Source organism: Neopelma chrysocephalum, unplaced genomic scaffold, assembly GCF_003984885.1.
Source record: "Neopelma chrysocephalum unplaced genomic scaffold, ASM398488v2 Primary Assembly neopelma1_102, whole genome shotgun sequence".
NCBI lineage: Eukaryota > Metazoa > Chordata > Aves > Passeriformes > Pipridae > Neopelma > Neopelma chrysocephalum.
In genome coordinates this window covers 2,001,015-2,007,142 of record NW_020897765.1, presented here as the reverse complement: position 1 = coordinate 2,007,142, position 6,128 = coordinate 2,001,015, and the positions used below count along the sequence as shown (strand labels likewise).

The 6,128-nt window shown below is 51.6% G+C and overlaps 1 non-coding gene across 1 annotated transcript; it reads right to left on the bottom strand.

The window, feature by feature from the left end:
- Window positions 1-5,327: 5,327 nt before the first annotated feature.
- On the bottom strand, window positions 5,328-5,401 carry TRNAN-GUU. Its single transcript has one exon. It is a non-coding gene; the product is annotated as a tRNA-Asn (tRNA).
- Window positions 5,402-6,128: the final 727 nt, after the last annotated feature.

Sequence of the window (6,128 nt, the reverse complement as noted above, 5' to 3'; positions counted from 1 at the left end):
CCTTTCAGCAAATGTGACACAGCTTTCCTCTCTGGGCCCTATAGCAGTCTCCAGCATTATTCGATCTAGCTGAAATTTTCCTATTTCTTAGATAACACTAACAATTTGAGCTGACTGGTGCTTTCATTTTTAGAACAGGACCTGGCCTTTAAGAAGCTGGTGCCTGCTTTTCGAGGTTATTGTTTCTAGTCTATGCATTTTTTTCTCACAAACACAAGTCTGTAGTTTTAGCCTTTGATGGAGCTTGTAATTTGCATTTTAGTAATTTTGCTCACTCTGCTTTTCACAAATTCTTTGGAGATTCCTGTGTGCTCCAATTGTAAAAAAATAGCCAGGAAGCTGCTTGATTTCATAGTGCCTTTTGATCCAAATAGTCTCATGAAATGCTGTACAAACATCAGGATGCCTATGGAGCAGATGCTAAATATATTTTCATGTATCAGTCCACGGGGGAGAGTATGGCACTGAGAAATTAAAGCAAAAATGTTCAGATACAGAAAGTAAAGCTGTAGCAAGGTGCTGAAATCAGGAACTGCATATGCAGTAACTCAAAATTTCCTTGAAAAATTATAGACTTTAATAAGAACAATACCATTCCCAATACAAAGCTTATGCTTAACAATTAGGATTAGAACTGCTGCCCAAATTGACATTAAAGAAATCAGTAAGTGAATAAAATCAAGCAGTTCTGCCTTGAAATCCTATTCTTTAATCTTCAGACAATGGTCTCCAGCCATCTCTGTATTATATTTTTTTCAGCTGTCTTTGTTTTTAAAGTGCGTTGTTTCTGCTGAGCTTATCTGCGAAGGAATAGGTCCAAAGTAAGCAAACAGCAACGAGGAAAGATATAAATAAATAATCCCGGGGAAGGAGCCTTTCTGAGCCTGTGTAGCTGAACCACTGACTTATTGTCTCTGCCCTCACCACATCCCCCACTTTAGTCGGTGTTCCTTTGTAAAAAAGAAAAAAAAAAAAGGAAAAAAAAGGGGGGGGGAAGAAAAAAAAATTAAAATTTGTGAAGGCCTAACCAGCATAAACAGACTTAGAATTCTTAGGGGAAAAAAGAAAAAGCAGGGGGAAGTTATTTTACACTTATATGAAAACAAAAAGCATCTGAAATCAGCATGTTGTATTTGTTTTCACCATCAGTTTGAATGAGGGGGGGAAGGAAAGAAAAAATAAAGACAGCTGTTAACCCATTTTAGTAGAAATGGAAAAAATCCCGGGGACTTTCTAAGCCTAATTTCAGCCTAGAGTGATTTTTATGGCCAAACAATGAATCCTTAGAATAATTGGTTCATATCATGAATACACAACAAACTCTGAACCCAGGGCCTGATTCAATTTCCAGGGTAATCGGTAGGAATACCTCCTTTGACTTTGGTGACGGTAACAACGTACAGTGTCATTAAAAATAAAAAATCTTTACCAATGTGTTCTGGGTGAACACAGACCAATTGTTTCTTTATGTTGCATGAGCTCTAAGAGTGTTTTTGGAGCATTACATGTGACTTATGTCGATGCAAACAAATCGATATAAATCGTGGGTAAAAAAAGCACCATTACTTAGAGAGGTACTAAATTTCCAGACCACAGTATTCAGATTATGATTATTTATTGCCATTGTAGGTAGATGAAAGGCTGTGGCGTCCCTTCCAATCTCACTTCATGCCAGCTGAATTCTGCGAGAGGGATGGTGTTAGAAATGGAAGGCTACAGTAATGTTAACTATGCTGTTTCCCTCCAACATCCATTTTGTTCCAAAGAAACACTTGCCAGAGATTAAAATATTCAAGATGGCTGTTTTCTGCACCCTTTCTGCGGAGCTCTACAGTTTTTCATCTTTCCAGTACTCCAGCTCCCCGTCTTTATTGAGACCATGAATATTTTATTCCCCATCTTATCAGCCTCCCGAGTCATTAAATATTGGCCAAAGTTCAAAGGGGGTTTGCTTCACAGCCGCCTCGCCCCCAGCCCGGACACCGCGCAGTCCTCCGGACGCCGCTCCCGCACGGCCGCTCGCCGCCGGCCGGGACACCCCCGGCGGAGCCGCGCCCGGCCCGGGAGAGGCTCGGCCGGGGCAGCGCCGGGAGCGCGGCGGCTCCGCGGGGGCGGCGAGGCCCGCGCCCCGCACCTGGCCTTCCGCGCGTCCCCTCCCGGGCGGACACGGAGCAGCTGCGGGGCGGGGCGGCCGCGGGGCCGGGGGGGGGGCGGCGGGGCCGCGGTTCCGCTGCCGCCGGCGGCCGCGGGGGGGTCCCGGCTCGGCGTGGCCCTGCCTGCTGGCAGGAGGCAGCGGGAAGCCCCCGCCAGGGGAGGGGGCGGCGCGGATCCGCCCGGCTCCCACGCACAGCCCACCTCTCCCCTGGGGCTTCCTGTAGCGAGGGGAGAGTTCTTTTGTCCCCGCGTGTCCCCGTGTGTGTGAGTGTCCCGAGCAGCGGTGGGGGTCGGCTCGGGCCGGGGGCGCCAGCACTGCGGGCAGCCGCGCTCTCCCCATCCTCCAGGGCTCCGCTGGACGCGGCGGGAGGGGTCCTGCACCCGCGGGGAGCGCCAGGCTCCCCCAAGCCCCCCGTCCCGCAGGGCCGGGCCACGGGCGGCTGGCGGTGGCTCCCCCTCCACGGCGTGCGGAGCCCCGGGCTCTGCCCGCGGCGTGGGACCGCAGCAGAGCTGTCCCCTCTGTCCCCAGCCCTGTGTCCGCCGGCCGCCCCCAACCCCGTGTCCCCGTCCCATCGCTGCGCGAACAAAGAGCCGCGGCGCGTTGCGGGTTACTGGGGTTTGTCCAGGCGTTGGGGATGCCAAGTTGAGACAACCGGCGGTCCGCTGGTTCTGGGTTCTCTCGGACATATCGACGGCTAGTCTTCCCTAGATACCTTAGAAATTGCTTGGAATATCGGTTGGAAATATTTACTCTGGAACGTATCTCGGTGTTTGTTAAGACGTCACTTTGAATATGTCAAGTCTTTTTCCTAAAAGCATCAGATGACATAGTCCCCCATTACACTTAAAACAGCATCCTAGACTGCATATAGATAAATGGATTAAGGCAAGAACCGGCTAGTTTGTCTGGGTACATTATACAGCTACGAGAAGCTCTTTTCATGGCTGAGAACTGAAAGCTTCACTGACCTCTAAAAAAATTTTACTTCATACAAAGAAAGCTTCGATTCCCTATCTAGTCCGAAAAATGTAACAGGTTTCCCGTTCTCCACAACCTTAATTGTAATTAGTTAGTGAGCAGATGGGATGAGGCACTTCCCATGCACGAGCTTTCCACTTCTACAAAATGAGTTTATCAAGCGCTGCCTAAACGTCTCTTTGTATTACCGAGCCCATGACGTGCCTTAGGAAGAGCCTCCTCCTGTACACGTGCCGCAGGAACGCGGTGCGGATGCTCACACTGCGCACCTATTTTAACAGGTTTGATGGTGCACTTTTAACACCGACGGGCAGCAACTGGAAGGAGCCTTAACAAACCTCCTAGTCAGCAATAACCACCACTGTAAAACGCATCTGTGACTTGCTAAGGAAAGTAAGACTTGCTTTGTGGGAGCAGAACCGCCTGTCCTCCCTCATGAACTATCAGTTGGGTAAATTTTAGTTCCTAAATTGTTACTGTTTTTCCAGCCATTGCTGCTTCACACTGGCATGATCAATTTTTTGTTGTTGTCAGTTCCTGTAAGCTCTTGATGCCTGCTTGGTAGTGCGGCGGTCCAAGCACAGACAACTGCAGACTTTTAGATTTCATCTTCTGCGAGTCTTTGCTGGATGTAGCAGATGCAGGGCTACCGGGCTGAATTCATCCTGCACTGCAAACAATGTGGAACTGTCGAGAAGGGGATTTACCTGTCACCTTAGTTAAAATAAAATTCTCCCGATCAGTGGGAAATATTTACGCGTTAAGTGTGGCTAACGGCGGTAGGTGGGAGGTGAGCTACACCTCCCCTGATGCTTAGGACACAGCTACCAGTTTTTCAAAATGTTTTACCGAAATGAAAAAGATGCGGATGACAGGAAAAAAAATATGCCATCACACCAACGATTTAGGGTTTACTACTTTCAAAAGATTCTTTGGTGTTTCTAAATACATGTCTTTTCTCCGGTATCTTGGCTAGCGAGGGCCGTATCTTGTCATCGATGGTAAATCAATGGCACAGCCTGACCTTTAAGAGGGCTGTATCCCTTATTCAAACCAGGCGGTTGAACAGAAAGATCTGTGAAATACAGCTTCGCTGGGGAAGGGGCATTTTTAATACGGATCCTGTTTTCTATAAACTGTAAATAGATCCTCGCAGAGCTGGCAGAGGTCGGGCTGGAAGGCAGCCGGATTTCACGCGACCGCTCCGCTCGTTGGAATCGGCTCTCGGGCTCGGATACGGCGAAGGTGCCAACTTCTAATTGACACGTTTAGGCGAGGCTCCCAGTGTAATTGCTTTTAACATTCATTTATGCAAAGCGGCTTCGTGCGGGCAGGGCGAGCCTGGAGCGGCCGCGCCTCCTGCCAGCAGGGAACGGGCCTGGAGCACGTCCCGCCTCGGGCGGGGAGGGACCCGCAGGGCACGGCGGTGTCCCGGTTCTGCCCGCTGGGCCTCAGGGACACGGCAGGGGCCCCGCAGCGGCTCTGCCGCCGGGATCCCGGTCCCCCCGCCCCCGCTTCACTCCGGCTGTGCGGGCTTCGTCCGCCGGGGAGAGACGGGGTCGCCGTTCTGCCTGTTCACACCGCGGAGCGCCGGCGATAGTCGTACCCGGCAGTAATCGCAATAATCCTCCTCGCAAACGGCGTTTGCCCCCGAGCCTCGGCTCCCACCCACGCTGTCCGCTGGTGATCGCCCGAGTGCTGGAGCGCCGTGAACGCCTCGCGGAGCAAACCCCCATCGCCCGGCAGCATCGCTAATTGTCACCGTGCAGCTCCAAGACGGGATTTTCCTTCGCACCTCCCGCCGCGAGGGCATGGGATGCACAAACTCCCGGGCACTCGGCTCCCCACCAGCCTCGGGACCGAGCCGGCGGCGCTTGGGGCGGCTCACAGCACCCGCTTCGCCGCGGACAGGGAGCAGTAGGTCTCGTCTGTCCTGCACCCCTCGCCAGGGTACGGAGGGACACGGCCGTCTGACCCCGCAGGAGCTGGGGCGCCGTGAGCAGGGAAGTCGCTCCGTGCCAAGGCCGAGGGCGGGCGCGGCCCCGCAGCCGCCGCGCTCCCCGGCGGGGGCCCCCCTGCCCGGCAACACGCGGCGCCTGCAGGGCCGCCGGCGCTAATCTCACATCCTCCCCCGGCGAACATGCACAAAACGACGGCCGGCGGCGGGGGCGGCGCCGAGCCAAAAGTGGAAGCTCGTCCCTGGGTGGGCTCGAACCACCAACCTTTCGGTTAACAGCCGAACGCGCTAACCGATTGCGCCACAGAGACTCCTGCGACAGCCGCTTCTGCCCTGCTGCCCATGAGCTGCGGCGCCGCGCCCTCGCCGCCTCCTCGCCCCTGTCCGGGCGGCCGGCGGCCACCACGGACCCGGCGAGCCCGGGCTCCTAAACTTTGCAGCGTGCTGGAAGAGTGCTGAGAAAACAGCCGGAACGACGGCTTTTCTTCTCCTACTCAGTATAAAAGGCTAATTCCCAAAATCGTCGTTCACAGCAGCACTGTTTGGGTTTTTTTTAGGGAATAAATTCACGAGTCGGAGTTAAAACTAGTTCTTCTTGGCAGCTGCTAATTCATGCATTACACGTAATAATATATAATAATATCATTCCCAAATATCATGGCAAATTATATAATAATATAATTCCCAAATGTCATGGCAAAATCGCCCTACTAATATATTTAAAAGTTAGTTTAAAGCAACTACAGGGAACAGTTAAACTGTCTAAAACAGGCAGCAGCCCTCTGCATGTATGTGGGTAAAGTATATTTACTGTTCTAAGTGACTGAATACAGCTGAGAAGAAAAGCTAATGTTGCTATTGTTTTATCAAAATCTGCTTCCCACATTACCTTACAGTAAATCTATACCTACAGCTCCGCAAGTACAAAGTTTCACATCCAAACCTGAAAAATGTTTCCACTTTGCTTTCACATACTGATACTGTTTGAATATCTTTGAAGTCTTACTATATCGGTTGCTTCATGTTGTCCCTGTGTCT